The 12,915-nt window shown below is 39.8% G+C and overlaps 1 protein-coding gene across 1 annotated transcript in view; it reads right to left on the bottom strand.

The window, feature by feature from the left end:
• Positions 1–12,915, bottom strand: part of ARHGAP20 (Rho GTPase activating protein 20) — a 160,197-nt gene that overhangs the window by 127,946 nt on the left and 19,336 nt on the right. The window lies entirely within an intron of this gene.

Here is a 12,915-nt window from a genome sequence, read left to right as displayed (position 1 = left end):
CTACAATATAATATTAATCTGTCTACGAGTAGATAGAACTATACTGCCATCATCAATTATGCCCTGGCAATGACCACTAAGATATCAAGGAGTCTTGGAATTATTTTCTAAAGATTTCACAACAAAATAACAGAAGAGGCATAATACACCAAGGACCAATAACACAATTATTTTGAATGTTCCTGAAACTGTTTTGAAAAGTACAGAGCAGTCAATACGAAAAAGGAGGGAGGTCTTACTGACCTCCATGTAACTTTTTGCCTAATGACAACCATTCATTCCATTTACATAAAAATCTTCACATTAAATCTGTCAACTGATTAAGTATTTTAAAAATTTCCAGGATGGTCTCATACATCTTCCTAAGAGCAGTTTATAATGCTACATAGAGCCTTTTCCAGAAATATTCATTCATCTCCTCTTTATTTTGATATTCATCTCTTCATCTTGGAATATCCCCATATCTCTCAACTAGTAACTCAGAACATGCTGTCCAAAACTATAGGAATAGATTTTATGGAGAGCCAAATGGCCCATGGTGTAAGATAACACAAGGGATAGTGTTCGGCACCAGCCACCCCTAAGATAACATGTCAATGCAGTTTACTGCCATGGTGGAGAGGAAGCACTAATAAATCTACCCAAGGATCAATAAGCTCAATAAAAACAACAAGGTATTCCTTAAGTCCATATTTTTCTACTTAACAAAGGCGAACAGAAATGTCAAAATCTAAACAATGAAAAGAATTTTCTTAAATAGCTCCTTTGGAAATAAAATACAATAGTTAGGTATCTAATCTAGGGTTTGGTTTTTTTTTTCCCCATTAAGAGTATTATAGAAATCTCTACCTGCCAAAATATAAAAGCTTATTTTTTTAAAGGTTGTACCTACAACCTTTAAATCTTGTACCCACAAAATTGAAGTCTTTAACTTTTATATAATATTCTCTACCAAAATTACACTTTTTCTTAAGTTGACTGATTTATCCAATAATTACGAGGTGAGAAGGAGCCTCATGAAATCACTCAACCTGACCTCCTTGTCTTTGGATAGACCGATCTCTAAACTGAATCAGAGGGTAGAATGTGTTGTCTTTAAAAGATACCTCAAGATGGAAAGTTCATTTCTCTCAGGTATTCCAGAGTTTAACTATGCACCCTTCGTTTGTGAGTATGCTGCCATCAACTAACACCTAAATTATGATGCATGCAAGCATTAAAGGGAAAAAGAGGAAATGAGATTGTGAAATCAGCAGAATTCAAAGACAAGGGCACCAGCATGCTTGGAGATAGGCAACAGTCTAACAGGGTTAGAGAACCTGCAGCCTCCAAGCATCTGTGGCACTCCAGGTTCTCAAGGGTGGCCCTTTGACTGAATCTAAACTTCACAGAACAAATACCCTTAATAAAAGGATTGTTCTACAAAACTTGGACTGAAGCCAAAAGGCTGAACCCAAGGCGCTAGAAGGTCATATGTGGCCTCAAGTTTGCAGGTTCCCCATCCCTGGACTCTAGAATAAGTAAAGGAAGCATAGTCATGCAGGGCAGGAGTGAGCAGACCATAAGGAAGTATGATTCGGTTGGCAAATACTTGTCTGGTGCTCAAATTTCTTCCCCTAATGCTCTCTTCAGTGAATTCAGTTCTCTCTGGGCAATTTGGGGTCCCAACACTAAAACTATGGGTTTGCTCCAGCCCAAAAGCTCTCTGGCAAAACAGGTCATAGGATTCTAAGATTATAGATTTAGAGTTGGAAGAGACCTTGGAGAGAGGCCTTTGAATCCCCAGTGCTTATTGCAGTGCTTGGCACATAGTAGGTACTTAATAAATGCTTTTTCTCTTCCCTTCCCCTTATGATTGGTAGAAGGAAAATATGGAAGGAGGAGCCATTGAAAAAGATTTTAAGTAGGTACTTAATAAATGCTTTTTCTCTTCCCTTCCCCTTATGATTGGTAGAAGGAAAATATGGAAGGAGGAGCCATTGAAAAAGATTTTAAGTTTCTGTAAGTGTGTTATAATTTTTAAATGACCCAACAATGGTACATGTTTTGTACAAATATCAGGAAATAAGCTGAAATTGTAGCTAATGACAACATATTAATTAACACAACCTTTTCCTGGCATTTTCAGTAGCCTTCTAGAGGGACTATCTGTCTTATTTCCATTCCTGAATATGAAATAGAAGAAGTTGATTAAGACTAAATTGGTTCAGAATTCCTACATTAGTGAAAGAATTCTTACAGTATAAAACAATTTCCCATCAATTTTGAGACTTGTTACATATTAAAATGAGAGAGAGGTAAGCAGTATAGTGGTTAGAGTGCTGGCCCTGGAGTCAGGAAGACCTGAGTTCAAATTTAGTCTTAGACATTTGCTAGCTATGAGACCCGGAAGTCCCTTAATCTCCAATTGCCTCAGTTTCCTCATCTGTAACATAGAATTCATAATAGCACCTACCTACCGGGGTTGTTTTGAGGTTTAAATGGTATAATATTTATAAGGATTTAGTACATTTGGCACATAATAAATGCTTCATTAATATGTGTTTCCTCCCTTCCTAAAAAAGAGCTTTCCCCCACTTCCTACAACCAGGACCACAAATGCATAATCAGAGAAGTCCCTTAGGGATAGAATTAGTGTTGGCCAGTGGTCTGAGAAGAGGATGGAGACACCAGAAGTTACTGTTCTAACCCATTCTAATTCTGGTGGGAGGGAGTAAGTTTTCGCCATAGATTGGTAGCAGCCTTCTAACATCATGCTCTGGCATGATGTTCACTCAGCAAGAATTCAGTGGGAATATTCCCAAAGGCTGGTAAATCGTTTTGGAGGGAAGCACCAGTACAGTGTAGGGACTGAATGCAGCACTCTGTTTAAAAGTAACAGTCCCTGTCTGTGTTCCGACCTGCACTAACCACTCACCTCAGAAAACCTCTGCCCCGCTTAATGCTCAAGACTGCTGGCAGCTGCCACACGCTCTGTGATTGCTAGCAGTTACCACCTCCAGCTGTCAGAAAGGCATCCGTGTACAAATATCATGAATAATCTCTTCAAATTCCCCAAGACCCATGCTACTGCCTGGCTGCCTCTCTGTTTTATCCACGGTCCTGTGGGCTGACTAGGAGACACCTGAGATAAAATTCTGGATCCAAACATAAACCAGTGAAGTCAAAGTGCTTTCTGCTTTTTTAAACTCTGCATTTGCTCACTCAATTCAATAAAAATGGAGGTGCAGCAGCTGCTGAATGAGAGGATCCTTATAAATTCCCTGCCGATGTTTGCCAACTTTGGATAAGAACTTTATTATCTACAAGTCATTAATTACCCATTAACAAGTAACTAGGGGACATTGGTAGCAACTTAGGGCTTCCCTGCCAAAGCTAGAGTGGAATGATATATTTAATACCAGGAAGTAAAAAATGCTGAGATGATTCTCTGATGAGACCTCAATCCTCCCCCACCCCACTTCTGTGTTATTTTACTCATACTGTATAAAAACAGGTCAAATTCCATTTTAGGGAACTCCAAGATGCTTCAATGGTGATAGCATGCTACTTCCATTTTGGGGGAGGGAAGAGTCAAGTGAAGGAAGGAGAGTCAGAACCTGTAATTTCTTTGGTGTGGGGCACTCCCTGTAAGGAAACTGTCTCTACCAATGCATTTCTTCAACTGCTCTAGTCAGAGTTCCTTGGGGTACTGGGGTTATGAGTCTTCCCCAAGGCCAGAAGTAGGACTCCTCAGGTCTTCCAGACTCCTGCTGGAGGTCTGTTCTAGTCACTTGGTCTCAAATACTACTTGAAATAAATTGGTCATCAGTTGGGACTTGAGCATCTTGTAATATGGCCCCATAATATACGAGAAATTATGTAGTTGCAACCTAGCAGAAAGCAAATTCAAATTACAGAAATCCAGATTCTCCAAACATAAATTGCTCTTGGTTAAAATAGATATCCTGTGAGATAGCTTCTCTATACACCAAACTCCTTTAATACACTTAAAAGGATTTGATTTACACACAATTCTTCAGGAACACATCAACTAGGGAAAGACAAGTACCCTGCACAGAGTTTTTCTGAGGCTGGACACTATAACAGGATTGGAGCCATAACAAATGTGGAAGAGGCTGAGGCTCTGACATCTAAAAGTTTATTAATTCAGTCAGCTTTAATATGTAAAACAGAGAAGGGAAGAAATCCGTATTAAGGTGAAAGGTACATGAGAGGAAAAGCAGTGAAGGACCTGTGGTTTTTTTTGAAAGGTAAGGAATAATCATTATTACTGCTGGCAATTATATAACTTTTAAGTTTTGCAAAGTTATATAAATATACACACACATATATGAACACATATGTATATGTATTTATATACACATACATATGTATGTATACATGCTTACACACAGATACATACACACACACACACACACACACACACACACAGTTTCATCCTCACAAAAACCTTGAGACGTAGGTGGAAGGTTTCAGTTTCCTCATCTTTGGAAAAGGGGGTGGGTGGGACCAGATAGCTTCTGAGGTCTCTTCTAGCTCTAGATCTAGGACTAATGACCTCACAAATCAATTCCAATTCTAAATCTCTGATCCCATGAGCACCATTTTGCAGGTGAAGGACACTGACATTCAGGAAAGGCTCAGTGATTTGTCCATGGTCACACATATATCTATTAAGTGCCAGAGGTAGAAATTAAAACCAGATATTCCTGACTTAATTCCAATAGTTAATCCTTGCTGCATCTCAAGGAAGTACAGTTGAAAATCCTTTTTTTTAACAAGTCTTATATTTATATAGATTCACATTTATATCCTGCCTCAAACTACATTACCCTCTCCAACACACACACACACACACACACACACACACACACACACACACACACACACAAAACCGTCTTCCAGAATTCCACTGCATTCCACTCTCTAATAATGTTGAAATTCCTCAAGGTTGAAGCTGTTTGTTGATGTAAACAAGACCATACACTTTACAAGTTTCCTACATATCCATTAGCTAAAAGATTAAACCTGAGGTTAAGAAGAAAGATGCAGTTCTAGTCTCTCCCACCAGCCAGTTCATTGTGGGGATGAGAGCAATTTTGGGGCTCTCCATGGGCGACCACAGAGGCTTGCCAATTATTTCTCCAAGGACCACGAAGCACTTTGTAAAACTTCATCACTGAGGAACCTAAGACACCCCCAAATGCCTATATTCTTTCTGGGTACTTCAAAGTAAGCTTTGCTTGGTTGTATGGCTAAACATAGCAGAGGACTCATTCCAATAGCATAAAAAGTAAACCAAATAGACCATACTGCACAGAAGTTCATGTAGCAGAATTTCCAACTATTAAATTGATAAATGATAGCAAACTCAGAACACATTACCTTAAGATTTGAATTTACAGTTCCTTCCTTTACATATCAGTTCTAAAAGATTAAAACTATTTTTGCTGCTGCCATCATCACCACCAGGACTACTACATAATAGAAATAATCATTTAAGTTCCTATGGTGTTTTATGGTTACAAAGCATTTTTATATACGATATATTTTCTCACAAGGGCATTAAAATCTATCAGTCCATACCAAGTATTTAGTTGGGGTCTGTTATGTGTATAGCACTTTGCTAGGCATTGGGGATACAAGTGTAAAGAATGAAATAATTCTTACTTATAAAGAAACTCTGTTCTAATACAAGTATTATTATCCTCTAAGGTTAAGAGGTTATAGGACTCTCAAAGTCACACAGCTAATAAACAGCAGCACCAGGACTCAAACCCAGGTCTTCTGACTCCTAATCACATGCTCTTGACACTTTTCATCCTGTCTTCCACACAACACCCCATCTTTCTATTCCATGCCTCCTCACTGACAGCCCCAATGCCTGGGATGCTCTCCCTCCTTACCTGTGCCTAAATAGGGGCTTCCCTTCAAGACTCAGCTCAAACCTGACCAGGTTTCATCCTAGTCTGTACTGTGATCTGAGCCATAACCAAGAAGCCTTTCAGCTAAGAGATTGACCTTAGGGGGAAGATCAGGCTGGAGAATTATATTATGTAGATTGAGGCAAGGCTCAGGGACCCCATGGGAAGAAAGCACTTAGCGCATGTTAGCACCTTGGGGGAAAACCCCAAGTAACCCACCCTAGTTAAGGTTTTGGGATGAACACAGGGAGACAAGGAATTCAGTACACAGGAATGGGATTTCAGGACAACTATTTTACCCCTAAGCTGTCCACATTATACTTCTCAGAAAACACAAAAGTATATGCAGATCCTTGCTATAATGCTATGAATTCTCCACTCACTGAAATTACCCTACACTCCACTGGATATATATCTCTGGATCTGTAGTATTGTAACAGCAATGTGTACAAGCATAAGAAAGACATGAGTAGGAGAAGGGGATCACAGGTCATTGAATTTATCCTCCTACTCAGAATGACCCCCGTAGAAACTAGATCAGGGGTGGGGAACAGGGGCCTTCCAAGCCACATGTGACCCTCTAAGTCCTCAAGTGCAGCCCTTTGAGCCTCGAGGCCGCAGGTTCCCCCACCCCTGAACTAGATGGTTTTCCTCCTGCAAGCTTTTCCCTACTCTAATCCATCCTCCACTCAGCTGCCAAAATGACCTGCCTAAGGTCTAACTGTATCATCCTGCCTGCTCGATAAACACTAGTGTCTCCCTATTACCACCAGGTTCAAATATACAATTCTACTTGGCTTTTAAAGCCCTTCCTGCCTTTCCAGTCTTCTTGTCCTTGATTCCTCTCCATACCTCCAACATACTCAGTGATCTGCCCACACTGGCCTTCGTGTTGGTTCTCCCACACAACACCCCATCTTTCTATTCCACGCCTTCTCACCGACACTCCCCAATGCCTGAGTCGCTCTCCCTTGTCGCCTCTGCCTAAGTAGGAGCTTCCCTTCAAGACTCAGCTCAAACTTGACCAGGCCTTCCTTCATTTGCACTGTACAAATCTTGTATATGCATAGTCATCTGCATGCTCTTCCCTGTCTCCTGCTGGAGTGTAAGCTCCTTGAGGGCAGGGATCTTGTTTTTGCTTTAATACAGGATCTGGCACATATTAAGAACTTAATAAATGCTTGTTGACTGACTCATTCCCAGGCAAGTACTAGCCATTGATAGGTAGAAGCCAATGTTGAAAAGTCCTCTTTTCAATAAGGTCTGTAAGTCAGGTAAGTGTGTAAACACCTCACTTCTCTGTCCCTCCCCCAGGATAGAACATGGCCCTCCCATGTGTACTTGGGTTCATATCATGCAGCACCTAAACATAGCAGTGACGGAAAACTATGACCCTAGAAATGAAGCTGCCATGGCAACCATCTAGATCTAGACATTTAGGGTATGAATATTTGGGGGACTTAGATTATAGGAGCACAAATTTAGAATCACTGTGTCATAGACTTAGAGCTGGAGAGAGGAGACCTTAAATGACATCTAGACCAACCCCTTCATTTTAGAGATGAGGAAACTGAGGCCTAGAGAGATCAAGTGACTTCTTCATAATATACTTCTGTTTGCTTTGCTTCTTCACAAGAGGCAATCAACAGGGTTGAGGTGTCTATGTCATCCCCAGTGGTTCCTGCCATGGGAATACCTCAGTTGCATCATCCTAGAAGGGAGGCAAAGGCACCAAGCAGAAAGGGTAGCTATCTCGGAGGAAACCTGATTTTTCCTGTGGTGTTAAAAGAACAAAATCATTTTGGTTCTCCTAAAAAAATGTAAGCTTCTCAAGGGAAGGGATTGTTTTATTTTATATTTGTGCTCCTGGTACCTGGTGGTGGTGGTGGTGGTGGTGGTGGTGGTGGTGGTTGTCCTTTGTTTTCAAAGAGGCCTGATGACATCAGAGGGTGATGTCTTGACTGTGTGTGAAGTGGATTTAAGTGAGGCAGGGTTGGGTAAAGTTGTCAGCCTCACTCTCTTCTAGAGTCATCAATGTCCAGTGGCAAGAAAAAAGTCAGGATGACTGGAGATGACCCTGGATGCAGGGGATGACCTTGGCATTCTTGATGTCTGACCAAGCTCTAAGAGCTCCACGGTGCCTGCTTCAGCTGCCTTCATGGCTGCTGGAACAAATTGTTCTCATGCACACGTTGTGCAAGGGGAAGTCTTCACGTGCTTGGGGTAACATCCCCCTAACTCACTGATGGGTTTGAGGCCTGCTGGCTAGCCTCAACCTGGTTTAGCCCATCTGCCAAGATAGTTTTACCAGGGTATGCTATGAAGGCTTACCAGATTTATAATCATCAATTTTCTGCTGCTTCATGCTACTGTTTTTCATCGACAATATAACTATCAAAGTAGCTAAATAGCTAAATATAGCATCCACTAAACAGTAAAACAGAAAATCCTTACTGAGTATACTTATCAAAGAAAGAAATACTCAAGTATAATTTGATATCTTTCTCACTAATCATTTAAAATTATTTTTCAAAATTTAATCATACATATGGTCTTATTAGAATATTTCATTCCAATTCGTCTTACTCCCGATAGTATGGAATCCCATGGCTTCCTAGGATCCATGTATGACTAGGTATTATTACCAGGCATTTTATCTGTCTCTCAGCACCCAGACCTTTGACTATTGTTGATTAAGAGTCCTCTGACTGCTTCCAAACTAGTCAAAGAGAGAGTGCTAATCTGCTGGTCTTCCAAGCCAGATAAACCCCACAAACCCTGAGTTTCTGCTTGCTTTCTCCCGCATAGCTGAAGAAAAAAAAAATTAGGCCCCACAGCTACATCTCTAAATGGGAAGTATAGAGTGACTCCTTGACTAGGTTCTCTGTACTAAGAAGGAAATAACCTTCAAGTTTGCCACTGTAATTTTAAAAAGTGAAATGTTTTTTCTCCTAACTGCTCTCTAGCCTGGAGCTATTAGCTAGCTATAATTTATGATACTTTAATATTGTGATATATGATATAATAATATTTTTTCTTATTTGCAACTTTTACCCACACCCTCAGATACAAACCCTTCCAGAAAGAATCAAAAAGAGGCGCTATTCCTTATGCAGAACAGAATCACTGCAGAAAATAAAATGATCTTGTTTAGCACACTCTCATTTTCAGATGAGTATTATGGGGAAAAGGCAGTTCCATCTATAAGATTTCATAATATAACCTTGAATATAACTTTTCTGTAGAATAAGGGAAACCTATAGTTTTCAGGTCTACACAAGCTCATTTCAGAGGTCATCCCCACAGGGATCTCCTTAGCAGAAATGTACCCCAAATGGGTAAATAAATCTAGTACTATAATGAAAGGGAGGACTCAAAAACATGACTCAAAAAGTTACTGAACTTGAAATTAGAGGACCCCAGTTCGAATCGTGATACCTTCACATATATAATATTCTTGACATAGGAGAGGGGACCAAGCTGCTGACAATGGTATGTCAATTTTCTAGATGAAGAAATTCTGACTACAAGTGACTTAGACTGTAGAATCACTGTCAAAGAAACATTCTAAAGGGAATCACAACTTTTCCAGTAACCATCTCTGCTTGCTCATTAATCTTTCTTCCCCTTTTACTAAGGTCCTCTTGAGGTTAACCTTCAACTTCCTATTCCTTACACAGATGTACAGACAGAGACAGAGACAGACAGACAGACATACACACACACACACCCCCATATGCATAAACCCCACTTGTACTTTCAATTCAAGTCCTACTCACCATTCTATTGTGACCTTCTGAATCACTGTTCCATTAATTAAATTTCTTTCAATTCAACAAATATTCATTAAGCAACTCAACTCAATTCCTTTCAATTCAAATATTTATTAAGCTATGAGGTTCACTTCTCACCACGCTACTGAAATATACCCTATCTTTATCCTCTGTGATATCTATGTAGCTTTTGACCCTTTGATGATCCTCATCTTTATACACACCCTCTTTTCTATCAGCTTCTGTGAAATAAACACTCCTGTTCTCATACCTTTCTGGTTACTCTATCCATCTGCTGTGCTGACTCTTCAACCTCCTCAAATCCCTTAAATCAAGGATGTCTCCAAGTTCAGTCCTTGGCCTTCTAGGTTCTATTCCTTGGTAGTTTTATCTACTCTCATGACTTTGGTTTTCAACTTTATATAGAAGATTCCCAAATGGATATGACCACCCCATCCTCTCTCCCACAATTCCAGCCCCATATCCATCTGCCAACTGGATATTCACATAAGCACTGCTTCAAACTCAACACGTCCAAAATTAAGTTTTCTGTTTTCTCCCCCAAATCTGTTCCTTCCCAATATCTCTATTTCTGTTGATGGTACCACCATTCTCTTAGTCATTAAGGAGATTCAAAGTCACCTTTCAGATTTTCACTTGTCTGCCAACCTAGAACTTGAGATTCTGGAATCACAGAACCTGGGTTCTACTCCTGGCTCTGCCGCTTAATCCTTGCGTGAACTTGGGCAAGCCACCTAATCTCTTTGAGCCTCAGTTTCCTCATTGGTAAAATGAAGGGGTTGGCCTAGATGACATTTAAGGTGTCCTCCTCCAGCTCTAAATCTGACACATTGATTCTAAATCTATGCTCCTTTCATCTAAATTCAGTCCCTTCAATACTCTTACCCTAAATGCCCAGATGGTGCCTAAACATCATAGATACAATTAATTCTCATTTGCTGACTTGAATAATAGGAAGCCTTTAGTGCAGATGATTCAGTAGATAATCCAAAAAATAATTTCTATTTAGCTTTGAAAATGCATCACATAATTGTTTTGCTAGCAGGATTACCTTCCTTATTATGTTGTTCTTAAGATGACACAGAACTAGTTTTTGTATTCCCTTAAGTCATCTACTCACCAACTTTAAAGCAAGCTGAATGGCTGAAGGAAACTGACACACAAAGGATGTAGTAATGATACGAAGAATGGCTAACATTTATACAGCACTGACTATGTGCCAGATACTGTGCCAAGCATTACAATTACTATCTTATTTGATTCTCACAAAAGCTCTGGGAGGTAGGTCCTCTTATTATCCTCCTTTTACATAGGAAGAAACTGAGGCAAACAGAGGTTACGTGACTTGCCCAGGATCACAGAGCTAATAAATATCTGAGGCCAGATTTGAACTTGAGTCTTCCTGACTCCAAGCTCAGCATTCTGTCCACTGTTTCACCGAGTTGCCTGGTGCGTATATATCTGTGCGTGCATGCGTGCATGTGCGCCCGTGTGTGTGTACATGTACATGTATGTGTACGTATATGCCTCTCTGTGTGTATACACACACACACATGCTGAAAAAGCCACAAATAGATTATTAGCAGCTTTATAATTGAGCTAACTTTAGCAGTATAATTTAGCAGTATAAGAGCAGCATAATTTCTGTAATTATATCTGTCACAGAGTCACATCTCATTTTAACGTACGCATAGGAAACAAATTGCATGAGTGTTCCTTCACAGTTATATATTGATCTATCTAGGCAAATGCTTTTTACATATCAATGAACAATAGAAACAGTAGGATCTTACATTGTCTCTAACTTAGGTATTCATATGACCAGAAAGATATGCTCTGCTATAGAAAAATTCAAGAGGAATGTTAGCTTCTCATGTTGTGATCAAGGAAATCTTCAAAGCATACAGAGCATTCTCAAAGATTTTAAAGATATGAGAAAAGCAGCCCTCTAAGTAGGCGTGGATGTCTTTTTCTTTTTGAGCAAAAGCATTATCTGTGATCCTTTCCCCTTCATTTGGAATCTTCTGAGGAGAGCAATTAAGAATCAATCCCTAAGTGCCTTTAAAATTGTGTCACTACCAGAAAAGACTATCCCACGTGTTTTGGCAGGTCTAGCTGTTCTTCCTGATTTCTTCTTCTTACATCAATCAATCAATCAAACAAGTGAGCTTTTATTAAGGACCTACTATGTGGCAGGTATGGTGACACCAAGAGTTCGAAGTAGGGCTTTAGTGCCCAAGTGTGGTGGTTCCACTATGATATAGAGAAGAATGGAGCCCTACAAAAAAACCTGGCACATGTTTGATATTCCCCTTACTTACAATTACTCTCCAGATGATTTCATTAGCTGGGTCTTATACTAATCTCTTTTTGTTATTCGGTTACTTTTTCAGTCATGTCAGACTCTCTGTGACCCCACTCGGGGTTTTCTTGGCAGATACTGGAGTGTTTTGCCATTTCCTTTTCCAGCTCATTTTACAGATGAGGAAACTGAAGCAAACAGCATTAAGTGATTTAGGGTCACACAGCTAGGAAGCGTCTGAGGCCAGATTTGAGCTCAGTCTTTCTGACTCCAGGTCTGGTACTCTATCCACTGCACTATCTCTCTGCCCCATGCTAATCTCTAGCTAGGTTCATAATTGTTCAATAAGTGACATCAAGGATTGACATCAAGTAAGTCGGAAACAGTAGACATATACCTAAGGTGATTGTCAGGGTCTTGCAAGCAGACTTACCCAGACTCTGAAAAAAGAGGAATCTCTATTAATTACAACATTCACCTAACGTTTTCATACAAATGGGCATCAAACCCTTAAACACTACAAAGCTTCCATGGTGATGTGAAGTACGTGATAATGGCAAAGGAATTAGTCTGCCCATTTGCACTTAAAAAACATAGAGGTTTAGCAACAGCAATCCTGTACAATGATCAACTGTGAATGACTTGTCTATTCTCAGCAATACAATGATCCAGGACAACTCCAAACGACTCATGATGAAAAATGCTATTCACTTCTGGAGAAAGAAGTGATAGAGTCTGAATACAGTTCAAAGCATCCTGCTTCACACTTCAAAAAAAATTTTTTGTTTCCTTTTTTTTTTTTTGGTCTGTCTTCTTTCACAATATGACTAATATGGAAATAAGTTTTGTATGACTGCACATGTATAACCTATAACAAACTGCTTACCATCTC

This window comes from Trichosurus vulpecula, chromosome 2 (genome assembly GCF_011100635.1).
Source record: "Trichosurus vulpecula isolate mTriVul1 chromosome 2, mTriVul1.pri, whole genome shotgun sequence".
NCBI lineage: Eukaryota > Metazoa > Chordata > Mammalia > Diprotodontia > Phalangeridae > Trichosurus > Trichosurus vulpecula.
Note: the sequence above shows the minus strand (reverse complement) of the source record. Positions and strands in the feature narration are given on the sequence as shown.